At 50.9% G+C, this 18,615-nt stretch overlaps 1 long non-coding RNA gene across 1 annotated transcript; it reads right to left on the reverse strand.

Moving 5' to 3' along the window:
* Positions 1–9,879, reverse strand: LOC143643284 (uncharacterized). The gene is made up of 3 exons (XR_013156192.1): positions 9,697–9,879; positions 9,275–9,397; positions 1–155 (listed from the first exon to the last, which is right to left on the reverse strand). It is a non-coding gene; the product is annotated as an uncharacterized LOC143643284 (long non-coding RNA).
* Positions 9,880–18,615: the final 8,736 nt, after the last annotated feature.

The following is an 18,615-nucleotide window of genomic DNA, read 5'->3' on the forward strand; positions in this document are numbered from 1 at the left end:
TCCCACTTTTGGTTGAGAAGGTTTTCTCAATCCCTTGTTGCTGACTCCCAGCTCATTCTAGGATTTCTGTCCCACGTTGCCAGGAAGGTTTACATCCCTGGGAGTCATGTTCACCGTGGATATGGGGAGAGCAGTAAGTTTGCTTGTCGTGTTGGCTGAGAGAGAAAGAGGTCACAACTGAGGCAATCTGCTTTCAATGAGCCCTCCAGATGATTTTCATGCACACCTAAGCTTGAGAACTGTAGCCTGGAAGGATTTTGTGATCTGGCTATTGCTTGCTACTCCAGCCTCATCTCCCAGCAGTTCTTCCACTTAAGTTCTGCTCACATAGAATTCATCCCTTTATCAAAATGCAAGGTCTTAAGGATTTAACAGATGAATATGAATGCTGAATCCTTAAATTGATATCTCTTTTAGTCACCAGTATTTTAGAGCAGCTAGAAGTAAAAACCTAAAATTGTGAAATTGTAACCCATGTCAAACTCTGAAATATGTTCTACAACTAATTGTGGTGTGCTTTGAAATTTATAGCTTTTTTGTGTATGTGTTATTTTTCACAAAAAAAAGAAAGAAAAAAAGTTGATCGTGATGATAAAAAAATATTCAAGCCCTTCAACCTCCTATATCTGGAGCAGCTAGAAGGAAAAATATGAGAGGATCGTATGGGAGCCCATGACAAACTCTGGGATCTGTCCTGTAACTACTTGTTGAAGAGTGCTTTGAAAATTATTGCTTTTTTATTTCTTTGCTTTGTATATATGCTATACTATGCAATAAAAAAGTTAAAAAAAAAAAGCAACAACTCTGAAACATATATATATATAAAAAGTACAAGGCCTTATATCACCTATGCTCTTCACTGTGAATGTTTGTTCTCTTCTTTCTTGGAATATCATTCGGTTCCCTGGATGGTCTCATAAATAATTCCTATTTATCCTTCTATAGGTCTCTGCTTAGTAGTCACCTCCTCCAGGAAGTTTTCCTGGCTTACCCCAAGTCTAGTTAAGTACTCCTCATTTAGTGTGCCTAAAGCTCAGTCCCTTCCCACAGCATGGCATTGACCCCACTGAGCTAAAATTACCCATCCAAAGACTGTCTTTACTTGGAAGCTCCCTGAAAAGAGGAGCTGGGTCAGTCTGGTCACTGCTGTATCCCCAGGAGGGAGTAGGCACTCAACTGATACTTGCTGAATAATTAGTTAACTATTTTATTTAATTCTAGGTCAGTTTGGCCAGTGGCCATGAAGGATACCAGGTGGGGGGCTGGAAGTGCCAGCTAGGAACTGAGAACCCTTTGCACAGAGGTTTGCTCTCCTGGGAACATTCCTGTTAGAAGAAGCTTGACCTAATCCTTTCTACTATAACCCAGAGGATTAGCTTGGGGAAAGAGTCAAGTCCCTAATCTCCCATCCTATCCAATTTGGGGACATGCCTCCACGTAGCTAAGGCCTGCACTGGGCATAGGCCAGTCAGTGCAGGTTCCATAGGCTGAGGTTGTTGGTTCTACCTTTTGAAAGCAGAGCTCGATTCTAGGAAAGGACTGGGAGGAAGGAAGGGAAGGGGGAGAATAACTGCTGCTTAACTCTTAGCATGACTCAGGTACTTTGCACACATCATCTCATTGAATCATTACCCAACAACTTTATGTGGTAATTACTCATTTCCCCACTTATTAATGAGGAGAACTGAGGCTCAGGCAGGCTAAGAGTATCTTCAAGGTCACATTGCAGCTAAATGGCAGGGCCAAGATTCAAGACTAGCTCTGTTCAATTCTGGGCTATGATGATTCCTCCTCTCCCCTCTTAGGGAATGCATTTCATGGAGAGGTTATTACCAGAAACCAAAGGGTTTTGCTGTGCTGTACTACCACCAATTAATGGCAGAGCTGGATGTCCCATAGATCTGGAAGCTCAAGACAAGCGTTATTGTACACACAGGATTGAAACCCCAGACTCCGAAAAGTGCTTGTTGGTGCTAGCTAGGTCACGGCCTCACTCTCCTTGTGTCCTCACCTGTGAAACGGGTCTAAATGGAAACTCTGTATGACTTCTAAGGGCCCTGCCAGATTGGACATGACCCAGCCCTTGTCTAATAGTAAATCCTGATGCTCAGCTTACGAAGGTCAGGTTCACCCTGCAAAATGGGAAGGAAAGGGTGGCGTTTTTAACCTTTCATCATCAGTCATCCTTCAAGTCCCCCGCTTCAGGTCTAAATAAAGTGGGGGTGGCAATAGTCCTGAAAAAGGTAAAAGCCCTTGCACCCCAGCCTCTACATGTTTATTAGTAGGTCTGGCCAATTAGAGCAGTGGTTTTCAACCTTGGCTGCACATTAGAAATGTCTGGAGAGTTTTTTTAAAAATGCTGAAGCCTGGGTCTGACCTCTGAGATTCTGATTCAATTGGTCTGGGTTGTGGCGTGGGCACTGGGAGTTTTAAAAGCTTCCTGGGTAATTCGAATGTGTGGGTTGAGAACAAATGAATTAGAATAAGTTTGGCATCACCCTTCCTCCTCCCACAGCAATTTTTTTGAGAAACTAATGACCTATCCTTTTGATTAGAAAAGCTGCACTTTCCATTATTTACCCAAGGGGAGCTGCAGGCTTGCCGTATACTCCTGGCTACTCCACTTTAAACAGGCTGTGTTTTGGGTTGAAGACCCTGGAATTCTCCTTTCGGCTTTCCCATCTCTCTGGATGGATCCCAAGTTTTCTGGCCGGAGGGTAGCAGCCACAAAGGGCAGTGGCATGAGGAAAAGTCAAGTTCAGGGAGGCAATCATGCGGGTACATATGCTCCTCCCACCACTGGATGCAAGGAAGGTCCGGTGAGGTCCTGGACTGCTCCCCCTAAGGAAATGCTGCTACCCCGAACCTGGTAATCTTTGGGGGCAGCTGTTGGGCTGGGACAGGGCTAGGACCCATCCATTCAATCATTCAAGTGCCGACCCCCACACTTGGCAGTGCAAGGGGGTAACAGGCTGGTGGCAGCAGTGAGGCCAGGGGAGCACGGCCAGGCTCTCCACGCCAGCTATGGTTCATTGGCCACTCAGATCCATATAGCAGGTACACAAAAAATTTAAAATCTGAGGCTACAGCTGCCCAAAGTGTGTTGGTGGGACAGGACAAACTAAATCCCTGTTTTCATTCCTTCCCCCAAATGGCGCTCACATAAAGCCTTTAAACCACCAGCTTTTATCTGTTTTTAGTGTCCAATTTAGGGCTTTGCAGGGCTTCCCTCCAGGGCTTTCTCAATGGATTTCTATCACAGCTAGGGATAGCAACTGCTAAAGCGCATCTGGGCTGAAGAATAGAGAAATATCTTCTCCATTGTCAAGTGACAAGTGATGGCGCCCAGCAGGCTGCTAGAAAGCACAGGAGACCCAGTCTGGACACCATGGCTGAGATGGGCCCTGCTGGAGGAGGCGCAGCCAGAGAGGGGAGCAGTCCCTGGAGGGATCTGAATTGCCTGCCTTTCTGGGTGCAGAGATGCCAAGTCTGAGAGCCTTTCAACAAAGCACTGACTGTCCTCTCTGCCTGTCACCTGCAGGCATGGAGATGTCAGCTCCCTGGCCCACCACCATGGGCCATTCGCAGACATGTGTGCGTGGGGGAGAAGAGAGGGCAGAAGTCTGTTCTAGCTTGCCTGGTAGGAAACAACAGCTCTCTTCTTTGTTGCTAAGTTGGCTTCCCCCAGCTTCCACCAGGAGCTGAGTTAACCCCTTACTCTCTGCCTAGTTCCCTCTCCTAGGTGGGTCATTCATCTGTTTTTAATTCCTGTCCACTTTATTGAGCATCTTTTATATGCCAGGCAGTGTTAGGTCCTGGGGCTTCCCATGCTCAAATGCTTGCAGTGTGTGTGAGAGGCAGAGAGGTGATGACAGGGCAGAGAGTAGAGAGTAAAGGAAGCATTGGGTGCTGGAATGGCCCCGCAAGGAGCAGAGAAGCTGGCCTGGCAGCACAGGAGTCTTCCCAGAGCAGAGCCCCAACACACTGAAGGCACCCCTGGCAGGGATGTGGGGACGGAAGGCTTCTTTAACCTAAGAGATCGTGTGAGATTGGGCAGGACTTAGCCTTAGTGACTCCTGGGTACCCTCGAAATAATTCTGAGAGGCCCTGATGAGTATTGATAGGATTCCCAGGAGGTTTCTGGTTTCTAATTGTCCAGGCAACCCTTTCATTCTAAAAAAGTCCCAGTTTGGATGATAAACAGGGGATAAATCAGAACTGTTAATGAAAACCTATGAATCTATATTTACCAGCACGTGTCACCCAGGGTTGAAATTCCATTCTGCAGCACAGGGTCCACGTGCCTGGGTGTCCGTGTGGGTGTGTGGAGGGGTCTGGCTCCATGAGTCACTAGGAATTTTTTTTAAGTGACATGGGGTCTGGGGCTGGTGGTCATAGATACAATAGAATCATTTTAGCTCACCTCTTTTATAGTCAGGAAACTAAAGTCCAGAAGAGGAAAGGTGAAGAGCAAAGGGGGAAAGATAACTGTGTCTGGGGATGAGGTGGAGGGAGGTTTGTCTGCAATGAGCCACACACTTCACTGCACTCTCTTGATGTGGATGACTGTTTCTGCTCACAATGGATCTGGGAGGCAGCTAAGGCATGCCCATTTTTCAGATGTGGAAACTGAGGCTTGGGTAGATGCAGTGACTTGCCCTCTCTGTGACATCCTTGTCTTCTGGGGCAAGAACTTGAGCAGCCCTGGCTAAGGCTGCAGTGGCCCCAGCTGACTCCTCCTGCTGAGCCCCTGTCACCAGTCCCCGGGGGGAATTCTCCCACTTCTCTGAGTCATGTTCCCTGGGAGCCGGGCATGGAGTCCGTCTCACCCCCAGCTCCTCAGCCGACACGGTGCATCGGCCCTTCCCGAGGCCGTCTCACAGCCCTGATGGATAGGCCGTCTCATTGCGCTGGAAAGGCAGATTCCCAGCCCTGCAAGCTGTATGGCTGAGAGTCCCAGAAGCACAGAGATGAGGCTGAGGACAGTCAGGGGTGAGGCCATGGAGGCTGCTTCTGCCACTGTGGGAACAACTGAAATGAACGTGCTGCACGCAATTGCTGCTCCCTGGCTACTGCCTAGCCCTGGGCCCCAGGTCCCTACAAGAGGTGGGGAATTGGCTGGAACCCCAAGGGTCAAAGCTGGGGAGGAGGCTGGGCCTGTTTGTTCCAGACTGTTGAGCAAAAAGCCCTGCTGAGACTTGCCTCTCTCCACTAAGTCCCAAGCTTTGGCCTGAACCCCTGGGCTGGCATCCTTTCCTGACATCAGCACCCTGCCCTGCCCCTCTGAGAACAGCTCTCTGGCTCCAGACCCCAGAACACCTGCCCATTCCTCTCCTCCCACAGGAGGGCAGTGGTTCCTGCCAATTAGCAAGTCCTCGCTCTGGACTGAGGCTGGGGGGAAAGGAAGAAGATCGTCTGCACACGTAGACTTGTTCAGGTGGTACTGTCAGGGAGCCAGAACTCTGAGCCCTCACCTGGCCTCTCCCAGCTGTGAGAGCTGGCCGGGCTGGAAAGAGCCAGGTGGAGCCGACCTAGGTGTTCTAGCAGGGGTTGGGGCCCCGTCTGAAGACACCCACAGGCTCTAAGGAATTAGCTCCCTAAGGAGAGACAGCGAGTCCTGGTGTCTGACAAGCACAAGGGTTGAGTTTCTACCCAACCTCTTGCCCCATTGCCCCCATCAGGGTCAAGGCCAGTTAACACATCACCAGTTCCCCTTGCAATCTTTACAACCCACCCCCACTGTCCCTGACACCAACCTCCAGGCAAGGTTCAGGGTGTCTGCAAATGCAGGGGGCCCGTTGGGTAGCACCCAACCATCTGTTTTTCCAAGTTGGGCCATCAAACTCCACCCTCGGTGATGGAGAAGGCCACAGAGCAATTCCATGGACCTGGTGTTTGTGATGTCTCCTCCTATGGCTTTGCCCTGACCCAGCCCTGTCCCTGCCCGGGCCAGTAGATGCCCGCAGAGTCAAACAGTGCCACCTCAAGAGCATCCAGGGACATTCTGGACCCTGGAGAAAGGATCCTGTGTAGTGTGATATGAATATGGAGCCATGCCAAGGGTAACACATGAAATGAGTAACATGCATATACATCTAGCACCTTATGCCATCTTTTGAGTTGTGTATTTTGAGTATATTGCTCATCTGAGTATTCCAATGAGTCCTGTGAGTTGTGCAGGGCAAATGTTATCACCCTGGATGCCATAAGTGCGAAAACCAGGACTCAGAAGGTGAACTGACTTGATTGAGATCGGGAGGGAATTCAGGCCCCAAGCCAGGGGCGGACAGAGCTTTTCCCACAATGCAGCAAGCAGGCAAGGCTTCGGCGTGGGGTGGGCTCCTACATCTAAACCCACAGAGCAGGTTCACCCACAGAGAGCCTCTGCCATGCTGGCCTCCAAGGGGCCTGGAGCAGCCCTGGAACCCGATGGTTCTGAGTTGGGGGTGCTGTGGGATAGGGGTGGGGTGTGCTGGTCCAGGCTGGCAGGGAGGCGGCCGGCTCCGCAGACAGGCTGCTGTGTGGGTGGGAAGAGGATGCAGGGAGCTGTATGCGGGCCCCCTCACTGCCATGTTGAATGCCACGGTGAAGGGAGCAGGAAGACCCCAAGGGAGACAGGAACACAGTTGCTACAAAACAGAGCCAGTTGGTGCTGATGTCAATATTGACTGAGCCCATCCCCTGGTCCTGCCGTGGGTGGGAGGACATGTGACAGTGACAGAATGCGCCAGCCGAGTGCAGCGGGCCAGGCATTTGGGAAGGAGAGCTAGAAAGGACCACCTGGCCGTAGACTCTGCCATCACTCCCTTCTCTTAGGACACTGCTCAGGTGCTTCTCATCCCGCTTGACCCCAACAGACCCCCTGCTGTGATGCCATCAGGTTCCAACTCCCCATCCGTGGCGGCCGGGCATCTTGCTCATCTGCTCTTGCATGCAGCTTGCTTCTCCTGTCTCTGCCACCCACCCTGACCCACCTTGACTCCCCTTTTCCACCCTGCCCTCTTCCTCTCTCCTTTCCCCAGCACACGTTAAACTGTGCTAGGTGCACTGACTTTATTCCTTTCCAGCATTTTCTGCGCCTTTTTAGGCTTGTCATTTTTGACCGCTGATCCTGACCCCATCCTGGCCTGGGAGCTCGCGGTGGGGCCCCTCACAGCTTCAGGCTCAGCACCAGGAGCCAGCAGGGAGGCTGTCACATGGCCATGAGGCCTCTTCCAAAGCTCCACGTCACAATCCAGATTTTCTCCATTAATGGTATTGATTTCCTCAGCAGAACTTCCGGCATCAAAGGCAGCCTTGGCAGTCTCAGCGACTCAGCAGTTCATTAAGTCCCAGCCGTCCCAGGGGACTGGCCAATGATTCGCCTGCAAGGAGGCCCAGCCAGGGCTGCATGGCCAGCGTGTGGCAGGGAGTCCAGCAGCTGAGCAAGGCATCCAAGGGCCAGGGTCAGGGCTGGAGAGGGTGGTCAGGAGGGAAAGCCTCCACAGGCCACTCTGGAGTCCCTTCCCCTGGGTGGCAGCTTCACTGCAGAGCTGGGCTTCTGACCCCTGTCTGGGATGCAGCCCCTGGCTCCCACCCTCCTCTCCCTGCCTGGTCCCCTTTGTCTTCCCACCAAATACCTGCAGGCCTTGAGCTGGGCCCAGGAGCAGCAGCATGTCCCAAGGCTCCATTCCTGCCCTCAGGGAACCCCTATTCCAGCCCCTGGGTAGCCTATGGAGAATTATTCCCAGTTTAGAGAGTAAGTTTACTCTCGGAGGGGACATTTCCACTAAGGTGCTTTCCTACTTTTTTTTTAGTTTTTCAAAGTAATTCGGTCGCTGGAGAAATTTTGGATGCTACAGACTCTGTAGACAAAACAGAAAGTGGAATGTGCACTGGTCAGGCCTTGCTGACTCGGCCAATTTCCTTTCCCTTTACCCGGCTGGGAGGCAGAGTGCGGGAGTAGAGCACAGGCCCCTGGTGCAGCTGGCTGTGCAGCCTCGGGGCCGACAGCTTCCCCGAAGGGAGTTGACCTGAGACGGTCTGGGGAAAATCACCTCGGGGGAGCTGACATTGGGTCCCCGTGTCCTCCCTCACTTTCTCCCCTGAGCTCTGACCTGCCTTTACATCCATTTCTTTTTCTCCCATAGCCCAGCTCGCCTTCACTGTCAGCGCTTACATGTGAGGACTTTGTAAAAAAAATAAAGGGCTGGAGGTCCCTGCCCTCCTTCACCCAGCCCTCCTGAGGACTCAGCTCTCTGGGGGCCTAGTTATGGCTCAAGTCCTAACTCCTGGTGTTGTGAGTATGACCCTTTTTGTAAATAGGGTCTTTTTAGAATTATTTTTATGTAAATAATAGTATACAAAAAAGCAATAAATTTCAAAGCACAACATGACAATTGGTTGTAGAACAGGTTTCAGGGTTTGGTATGGGTTGCAATCCCACAATTTTAGGCTTTTCCTTCTAGCTGCTCTGTAACTAGGACCTTTAAAGACATTATTAGTTAAGACAGGACAAACTGGGTTAGGGTGGGTCCTTCCACCGATATGACTGGTGTCCTGATAAACAGAGGAAATACCGTCAGAGTCGCTAAGAGGGGGCGGAGTACAGCCACGTGACTGACGGAGAGGCTGAGTTGTGTCCCGAGCCGAGCTGAGGACTACACAGGTGGCCAGTCGCTCCCCAGGATTCAAGGGACAGGCCTGGGATGGTTTGCCGCTTTAGAGGGAGCCCGGCCCTGCCGACACCTTGGTTTCAGATTTCTGGCCCCCAGAATGGGGAGAGAACAAATTTCTGGTAGCTAAGCCACCCAGTCTGGGAACTTGTTCCAGCGGCCCTGGCAAACTAGGACAGGCACTGTGAGAGCCCCGGCTGCTGACAGGGCTCAGCCACAGACTAAGAGTGCAGGTAGGAAGGGTGCACCCCTCCCTAGGACACCCACGCGTTAGGTGAGGCGTCCAGGGAGGTGGGAGAGCTGCTCTCCGAAAGTGCGGGACCCACGGCCTCACTGCGAAGCATGGAAAAAGCCAGAGAAAACAGCCTGAAGCAGGGAGGTTGGCCTGTGCTCATTTCAGAGTGACCCCGAAGCCAAGGACTTGGACAGATGGGGGAAGGGAAGCTGCTGGGTGGGAGCATTTTGCAAAGTCCCTATAATGCAAAGTAGGAGTCTCTTAGCAAACTATCATTGTTGGCTGAAATGAGAGTCTGCGTTCACGTCCACACCCCCCCCCCTTCTGATCTTGGGGTCCGATGGGTTCACTCATCCATTAGATCATCCAATCAGCATTTACTTACTGGGGTTCTGTCCCTTCTTTCCTGGAGTTTACAGCCTGGAGGACTCTGCATCCCATTTGTCAGCCAGAAACCACACTGGAGTTCACAGGGAGGGACAGGCAGGTCCAGGGAAGGTAGTGGAGTCTGTGTCAAGAATACGAACCCTTGCTCTTGTATCAGAGAAACTTCTACCCACCCTTCTCTGCCCCCAACACCCTTCCCCAAAGGTGGAATCTTGGAAAGGAGTGTGAGGATAAGAATTAGCCTTTAGTTCCTAAAATGGAGGGTCCTGGGGTATTATTTTGGAAAAAATTATAGGAAAAGTGCCAAAGTGAACAATTCCTTCCCTTCCTTAACTTCTGCCCCCACCCCACCACGTCTTCCTAGTTCTGCCCCCCACCCCACTTGCCCCTGCCCCCTACAGACGCACACACACTTCGCACCCCAGAAACCCCGAGAAGACTTCATGGCCTCCATTTAAATCCCCGCTCTCAGCAACTCAGAACTGTCCTTCTTTCCTGGCTGCGCCGTGGGTCTCCATCTGGTTCGGCGGCTATTTTGATCCGCCGGATGCAGATTATCTGCCGTGGTCTGTGGCTGAGCTGCTGGAGCGACGCCCTTATCTACAGAAGGACAATTTAAAAACTAACTCAAAGCAAGGAGCAAATAAATGAATTCCTCTTTCTGTTCCCAGCACTCTCCATCCCATTCCTACAGATAATTGCTGATGGTTTTCTGTTGTTGTTTCAAACAGGCAGCTCTTGTTTGCCTTAAGTGTGGGGTGCTGCGAAGTGGACTGAGAGTCGGCTGGAAATGCCAGGCAAGGGAGATGGTGGCTCCAGCGGGGTGAGAATGGGGCATCTCTTGACCCAGGAGTACGGGCAGGGTGGTGAGATCTGGCTGGTGGCTTTCTGAGGTTGGGTATGACGCCTTCATTCATTTGCTCTAATACCAGTGTTCTTGGGTCAGGAATCAGCACCGCACCCTCCCCACCCCCCACCTCCAGCTCCAGAGTTGTCAAGGATGGGAGCTTCAGCCCTGAGCCCCGAGAAGGGACGATTAATTATATTGTAAATGCCCTAGTGTTTCAAGAGCTCATGATGCCTGAAAATCTGGTCCTGCACCACGCAGGTGGGTGGGGGTGAGGACATCCCGGCTTAGAAGGCAGAGAGGGGGCTCAGAGGCAGGGAGGGAAGTTTCTGGAAAACTGTGAGTTCAAAAGAGAAGAGCAGGAAGAACAGGAGCCCATGGAGTCGCAACCTCCATCTCAGTTACAGGAGCCGCCACCAGCTCCATAATGAGGTCCAAGTTTATCGGGCAACGTAGAAACACAATTCAAACACATCTTCTGTGAGACGTTCCAGGATGCCATGGCTGCCCTTGGAAATGTTTCAAGGCACTGGTGAGGGTTTCAATGAAAAGGAAGAGGATTGGGAAAAGGATTAGAGGGGGGTATTCTTTGTCTTTCCTCTTCTCCTCCCCTCTCTCCCATAGCCCTTCGCCTTGACCCCCATAACGGGACAGCAGCTCTCTTCTTTCTGGGCTGCGTATGTGGCCATGGAGATACCCACACCGTCCTTTCAGTGATTGGGGCTCATGAAGATGAAAGAGCACCTCGCAAGGACCCCTCTGGGCTGGGTGTGGCCAAGGAAAGTGAGAAGGGGAACATTATATCCTTAGACCTCAGGGGTGGACAGGAGGAACCCCAAATCTTTGGCCTACAGATGTTGCAACTACCGTATGCCAGACCCCAATGAGCAGGATTCATGAAAACCTTAGGGAGTGCCCTGGGCTCTAGCTAAATCTCTATAAAGGTTTTTCTTAGTAAGTTTATGTTTTCAGACACTTAGGGCCTCCAGACGGATTCATTGCCAGACAAAGCCCTGACACCCAGAAGTACCAGTCTCTGCAGGAACATCAGCAGGTCCCATTTCTCTACTCTGTAAGACCAACACCCCTTTCCAGCGTGAAGAAGTTAAAACGACATTGCCCAGACACCCCTGAAGATTGAGAGAAAGATCAAATGAGAGGGAGGAGGTGTAACAGAGGAATGAGGGCTTAACAAAAGGCTGTGACTACTGATCATTTTATAGATGTTTCTTTTTAATATTTTAGAATAGCCAGAAGGAAATTCCTGAAGTTGCTGAGCTGTAATCCAGTACCCTTAGTCTTTGGTAATAATTGTATAACTATATTGCAAAAAAGAAAAAAAAATGCCCATGGTTGTATGGATCTACTTGTGGATGTTTTGTTCTTTCTGTTCCACTGATAGATGCATCTGTCTCTGAAAATGCTATGCTATCCAGTTCATCTACCTCTCTTAAGTCTTAAAATTGGGTAGATTACAAGACCAGTGGTCAATAAGGGAGGGTAGGGTATATGGGATGTTCGGTGGTTTTTTTTTTATTTCTTTTTATTCTTTTTTTGGAGTAATGCAAATGTTCTAAAAACGATCATGGTGATAAATGGACAACTGTGAAATGATACTGTGAACCATTGATTGTACACTTTGTGTAGACTGTATGGTGTGTGAATATATCTCAATAAAATTACATTAAAAAAAAACAAAAACCAAACCTCTGGCCTAGGCTGGCCCTACACTGGTGGTGGCCTCGCTGCTCAGGCTCAAGCAGTGGACGGAGGCACCTCACATTCACCTTCCTGCCTGTGAGCTCAGCCCCCACCTCCCCTCTTCACAGGTGATGATGCGAGGCCCAGCGAAGCCGAGCCCATAGTCATCTACATTCAAGGTCAAGATCCAGTATTTAAGTCCAGGTCTGTCCCATTCCAAAACTAAAATTTCCACTAGAACAAATAATATTCACAACCACAGGCAGTGTTTCGGGGCGCTAACTCTCTTGCACATTCTTCTGAGCGCTTTGCAGACTCCATCTCACTTAATCCTCACAGGACCCCTATGTGCAGAAAAGGAAATCGAAGGTCAGTCCTCTGCCGTGAGTGGTACAAATCGTATGCCATGGTCCAGGGCCAGAGCCTGTGCTCTCACCCACTCGGGTATGGACCACCCACCAATGGATACCCTAAGAGACAAGGTTGAGTGCAGGCGTGGGCACGCTCTGGGTTGAGGGGCAGGAGGAGGGAGTTTGCAAAAAGGGAGTGTCTGCTGAATCCCCCCTTCCCTCCCCAGGCCCCTTTATCAGAGTTAGCACTCAGTGCAGCATGGCGCATGCCTTTATTTGTGACTACCCTGTGGCCAGAATGGGAACCCCATGAGGGCAGGGTTGTGTCATGGTCCTTTAGATTTCTTAGCGTCCAGCTGAGCTTAATGAGTGTTTACAGGTGAGGAAAAGAGACCCAAGTAATCTAACTGGGCTCTAAACCCAGAACTTTAAGTTGCCAGTGGTGGCAGATGTTAACATGGGTTTAGGTGGTTCTACTCTGAAGTACAAAATAGAACATCCGATTGCCACAGTCCTCTGACTTTTCTATCTCTCCATAGTCAGTTCTGCCCCTACCCCTGTAGGGAGAGGAAGCTCATACCACAATGAACCCCAGATTGTGCCTTTTGCTTCATGACACCCATTTTGCAGGTGTCAGTACTGAGGTTCAGAGAAGGACAATGCTACTATTAGAACTTAGTCCAACTAGGAAGACAAGATTCCCAAACGATAAGACTGAGAATAGAGTTCTATGCTTCCAGACTCAGATCACACCCCAGGGTTCTTTCCTGCTGGAATGGGTGTTTTGGGGCGATAGTGCCACCAGCTGTCATTCATCATCAGGATCTCATCTGAGGAGAGGAAGAGCTGACTTAGAGAGGTGACAGAAGCCGCTCCCCTGATGATGCAGGAGATGAATGTGGTAACAATTTTTATAGTCACTTCTGGTTTGTGATGAGGGATATGGCTTCCCATATACGGTGGTGATATAAAATATAGTTTTCCGAAACATTTAATTGAAAAAGTGAGTCAATTTAAAGAGAGGTATGAAACAATGTGATCAGTCATTTAAGGGATTCTGGAAAGATGCTCCCTATCTTGAATCATCTCCCTCCCCCAACCCCCCACAACCAAGAGAGGAAGCACTGGGTAACGTTTCTAAGCACAGTGCGCTTCAAAATTATGGAAGGAGCTTTGGAAGAAATGTGGATGTCTGAGCCTCATTCCAAGAGATTGTTTGAATGGCTTGATTTGGGGTGGGATTCAGGGAAGTTATTCTCTAAAAATCTGCCCACCTTAGGTGATTCTGGCACCTGCCCACCTTAGACTGGAGACCAAAGACCCCACCTCAGATGCTTTGGCCATACAGGACTGGTGTTACTCCATCCCCCTTCAGAATTTTCTGGACTCACCCAATACCTAATCCAGAGAGAGGGGGTGGGGAGGAGGGGGGGAGGGAGAGAGGTCAGGAGGAGAGATGGAGAAGAGGGAGACAGCTCAAGAGCAATCAAGCAAACGTGGACTTTGGAGTCAGGCAGGTTTGGCTTAGCGTCCTGGTGGCACCACTAAATATTTATGCAATGTGTTACCCAGAGTGTTTCTTAACTTCTCTGAAACCTAGTTGCCTCAGGGGTGAAATGATAATATCAATCACTACCTCAATAAATTGTAGTAAAGTTTTAAATGAGATGATCCAAGTAAGGAACTTAGCCCAGTGCCTGGCACATGTCGAACCCTTGATTAATGCTCATTCTCAGCACCATCCCCTTTATCATCACTACCGAAGGCTGGAATAGTCTTATTGTTACCAGATGTCTGAGACTGGGTTGGAAGATTCTTCGGGGTGCAGAAAGAATTCATTTGACAACTCAGAATTAAGATGGGCAGGAGCTAAGGAAGAGCGAGACTTAATTTGCTCATATACCCAGGGGATGGGGTCTCTTTTGGAAGAGATTTGCATTGGCTGTAGTTGATTGCAATTATGCTGTCCTTTGCTGTGCTGAAAATAAAATGAAACCCTAACAAAGTTCCAGGTTTAATTGAAATTTCCTGGGATCTGTTATTACATCGCTGTGATTGTTCTATGCCACTAATGAGCCTGTGCTGGCTGATTATCCAAGTGTCTCTCCAGTCACTATTCCATTATTGCATTATTAATGATCAGATATGATTGTCACAGCTGACGGCTGGAACATCAAGTGGGCAAGAGACAAGTCAGAGAGACTGACAGATGGACAGATGGCCGGGCTGGTGTGCAGTGGGTGGGTTGTGCTAGCCGACAGTGTGGTACCCAGTAGGAGGGGTGAGGGCTGTGGATGCCTAAAATGCAATGAGGAATTGAGCTGAGGGGCAAGGTCTGTGCCAGAGGAGGCGATGGGCTAAGCGTGGCGAGAGTGGGAGCCTAGAGAAGCTGAGGAGCAGAACCGTCCTCTATACACTGGTGAGTGTGAAGAGTCCATAGCACTGACTTCTCTGCTTGCCTGGAAAAATCATCAACGACTTGTGGCAAACACAAGTGAACAACAAGCTAACATTTCTAGATTAAGCATTAAAGGGCCTGGGAAATGGGAACTGACAAATATAAAGGGCAAGGATGGGGAGAAGACTGAAAGAGTTGGGACACTCACGTGAGGGACCCTTGGTCATGAGCCCAGCCCTCCTGAGAAGGGGCTTTCATTGCAGCTGGAGCTGGAGAGACTCTGCAGATCCTGGAGAAGGCGCTGGTCAGGGACCACGGGTGAGGCCCTTCCTTCCTGCGGACACCTTGGGTGAGACCTCCCAGGAGCAGGGGCTGGCTTGGATGGTCTAACTCAGCTTTTAACCAGCCACCTCCCTGCACCCCAAAAGGACGGAAGGGTGGGAAGGGAATCCACTTATTAGAGTGAGAGAAGTTTGAACAGTTTTCCAAAATGGGAATATACGTGCATTGGCCACGCAATGGTCTTCCTTACGGATGGTAATGAACTGGGCTACAGGGGTTGGGGCGAGGAGAAGGGCTGTGCACCCCACACCCCCACTACTCCTGGGTAAAGCCCATTTAAAATCACCAAGGGCCCCTCCCTTCTCGTCCCCTACACACCTCCCCTGCCTTTCAGGGGGTGTCGTTTCCCGGAAAACACCAGGCGGGATGAGGTTATATTAGGCACTACTCAACCACTTCCAAATTTCTTTCTTCAAAGGTCAGCCTTGTGCTCAGATGAGATGCAAGCCAGGAGCAGGAGAGAGGAGGGGGCGGATCGACGAAATGGAGCGAGGAACAGCCCACAGGCGGGAGAGAGGGAATTGACATTTGAACATGGTTTCCTCATCGGAAAATTGATCCCAAGGTGGTCCCCTCCCCCGGTGATAGGCTGTAGGGGGTCACGGTGGTCTCCGTGGAGCCCACGGTGGGGCCACCTGTTCTGTCACCCCGGCTACCTCCATCTCGCTGTCTCCATGGCGAGGAGGCGAAGGGCTGGGGGCTCCTGCAGCCACGGTTTCCCTGGCAACCCTCAGGCGGCAGCCCACCCCGGTCCACGCCGACTGGTTTTGCCCCCCCACCCCGCCACCGCCGCGGAGCTATTTCGGAGCAGCGGAGGCTTCTGCCTGCACAGCAGCCCACAGACCCACGGAGCGGGACACAGGTGTGCCCCATGTGCACCCCTGCCTGGGCGCGGGGGCTCCTGGCTGCCCGTGCACCCACAGCACCCTCCTGAGCCCATCCAGGGGCCTCTGCTGCCCAGCCAATCACAGAGAGGCGCTTGAGAAGTGTGGGATGCAGACAGCCCCCCACTGCACAGAGCCTGGACTGAAGAAATGAGAGGTGAGAGCCGCCCTCCCCACCCCCACACCCCCTATGACCCTGGACGGGTCAGCAATGAGGAGGGTTATGGTGACTATTCATCATCATCGCAGCAGGACGCGCTTCCATATTGAGCACAACTGTTGCTATTGTCATCTCCAATTTGTAGAAGAGGATGCTGAGTCCCAGAGAGGCTAAGTGAGCTACTCAAGGCCACACAGCAGGAAGTGGCAGGCTCCAGCTCAGTATGCGGTAGGTGTCTGGGAAGATCTTTGCCCACAGTGTGTTGCTCTTAACCATATCTAGGGCCGAGTGGGAGCCAGGGGCCGGCAGTATAGAGAACCCATTGTCCTGCTCTCAGGAAGCTTCTGGGAGGGAGAGGGCAGGCGTGGGTGTGTGTACATGCATGCATGAGCACACACTGCCGGGGAGGGGGTGGGGCTCCCTTGCAAAAGGACTCTCTGACACGGGGGTCTGGAGAGGTGAAAGCAGCTGTCTCCTGGAAATGGGTTTCAAAATGCTCCCAAGAACCCTCCCAAGAGTAGAGGATATACAGTTCCCACCACAATGCAGGAGCCCAGGGACTCCTCCAGTCAAGGTTCCTTACAGACAGGAGGGAGCAAGGAGTTTTCAATCAAGAAGTCAGAGGAGGGAGCTGAGCTGAGTCTAAGAGGCCAGAAGGTGTGTCCTGGGCTGGACGGTGGAGACACTGGAATAAGAAAGCAGAAGAGGTCAGGGCAATTGTCTGGAATAGGCTCCGAGCTAAGGACGAGGGCTGTCTGGCTGAGCTGAGATGCACTACACTCATTTGGAAAACTGAGGCGTGGGCACTCTGAGTCAATCAATTCCCCCACAGGTACAAGCTTGCAAGTCAGAGCTGGGATTTGAACCCAGTTCCTTTGATTTCAAGTTCGGTGTCCTCTTGACGATTAACCACAGATTCTCAATAGCTGTCAGCCTCCTGCAATCTCTCCAGCCACCTTCCTGGGTGGCTGATGAACCAGAAGTCCAATGCAGGGGGCCAGGTCTGGCCTACCCCTTTCCGTGCAGCCCACCTCTGAGCTTGCTGCTCAGCTCAGAATAAAGGACAATCTGGAAGATTCCTCTATCCTTGTCGCCCTGCCGGTCCCCACCCCTTCTGCTCTGGACTGGAAATGTTGGGTTGATTATATTCTCTGCTCAATCACCAGAAATATTCAATCTGTAATTAAGCACACACACACACACACACACACACACACACACACACACACACACACACACAAGTCCTTTCCAAGCATTGCTCAGGCCTCCCCACTCTTCCAGCCTCCCATGCCATCCCCCCCACCTCCTCCTCCCACCTGCCTTTCCAGCATGGAATCGTTTTAATGAGATTTCTCTGTTACAAATGGCCAGTTTGTAATAATTATATTCTGTTCAGCGATCGTGGTTTAAAAATGATTTAAAGCAGGGAAGACTCCAATTTATTAGGCATCAGATTTTCTGTGGTGAACTTTTAACTGGAAGCCACTGCTCCAACACGGAGGGGGCCATCTCTGCCACCCAGGGCTGAGCAATAGTCCTGAAATATTGATGACTTCTAGATGGAAATGTAGCCGAGGAGATTTAACTTTTATTAAAATAAATGAATCTTGCGACAACAGCTCGGCTGTCCTGCGTGGCTTCACAATCCCTGCAGGAGAGGGAATGGTGAGTGGGGGGGTGGGGGATAGAGCCAGGGACCTTCCCCGCCACCCCAATAACATGCGGGAAGAAGGATGTACACTTGGGAACCCACTGCCTGAAACATTTCCCACACAGGACTTGCATTCTGAGGAGAATCAACATGTGCCTCTGTAGGCCCCTTTTTAATTCTGTAAAGAGCTTTGGCCAGAGGCAGGGCTGGGTGGTATTGGAGCCGTCTGACTGGAGTAGACAGGCTCAAGTCTAGAACTTGCTACTTTCCGCCTGTGCAGTCCCGGGCAGTTAGCCTTTCCAAGCCAGAGGGGCGAATCCTCTAGACAGCACATGCAAAGCCTTTTGTACTGAGCTAGGTATGCAGTAAGCACTCAATAGATGAAAGCTATCACTGTCACTTTTACTTTGAACACAACCTGTGAGGTCTGCACAATCTTGGGTGGCACATGTGGTAGGTGGCTTTGTCCCCACGGGGAAATGAAGGCCTGGGCAGGTGAAGCACTGCCCGATGGTCACCGTCAAGGTGGTGGAGCCCCCATCCGGCACCCTTCCCTCGGTATTACACCTTCTCCTTCCACCCCTAAGTTGAAGTTCCCTGGAGGGACAGGCTTACCATTGCCCATGGAACTAGCTAGAAAGGTTCTGATATCAGGAGGGTCATCTTGATACAACGGGTATAGGAAGAAAGGAGGGTAGTGAGACTAAATGAACCCTTTCCTTCGAGACCTTTCAGGCTTTAGAGACGTGCATATGTCCCATTATAGCCTTTTGGGGTCAGTGCTGGCGCCCCAGGGGCAGCCCAGCATAGCATTGCTTGTGTTTGCCAGGTATCTGCATGGATCATGAGCTCTGATCTTGTGCTGGCGTCTCCCCTAGTACCCAGGGCCCAAGAGGGGCACATAGCAGGTGTTCAACAAACTAAATGGCAAGTTTCATGAGAGTAGAGACCATGACTGCTTTGTACATTCCTAGAGGCTAACCCAACGTCTGAGTGAATGAAGGAA

The sequence above is a fragment of the Tamandua tetradactyla genome, chromosome 8 (assembly GCF_023851605.1).
Source record: "Tamandua tetradactyla isolate mTamTet1 chromosome 8, mTamTet1.pri, whole genome shotgun sequence".
NCBI classification, from domain to species: Eukaryota; Metazoa; Chordata; class Mammalia; order Pilosa; family Myrmecophagidae; genus Tamandua; species Tamandua tetradactyla.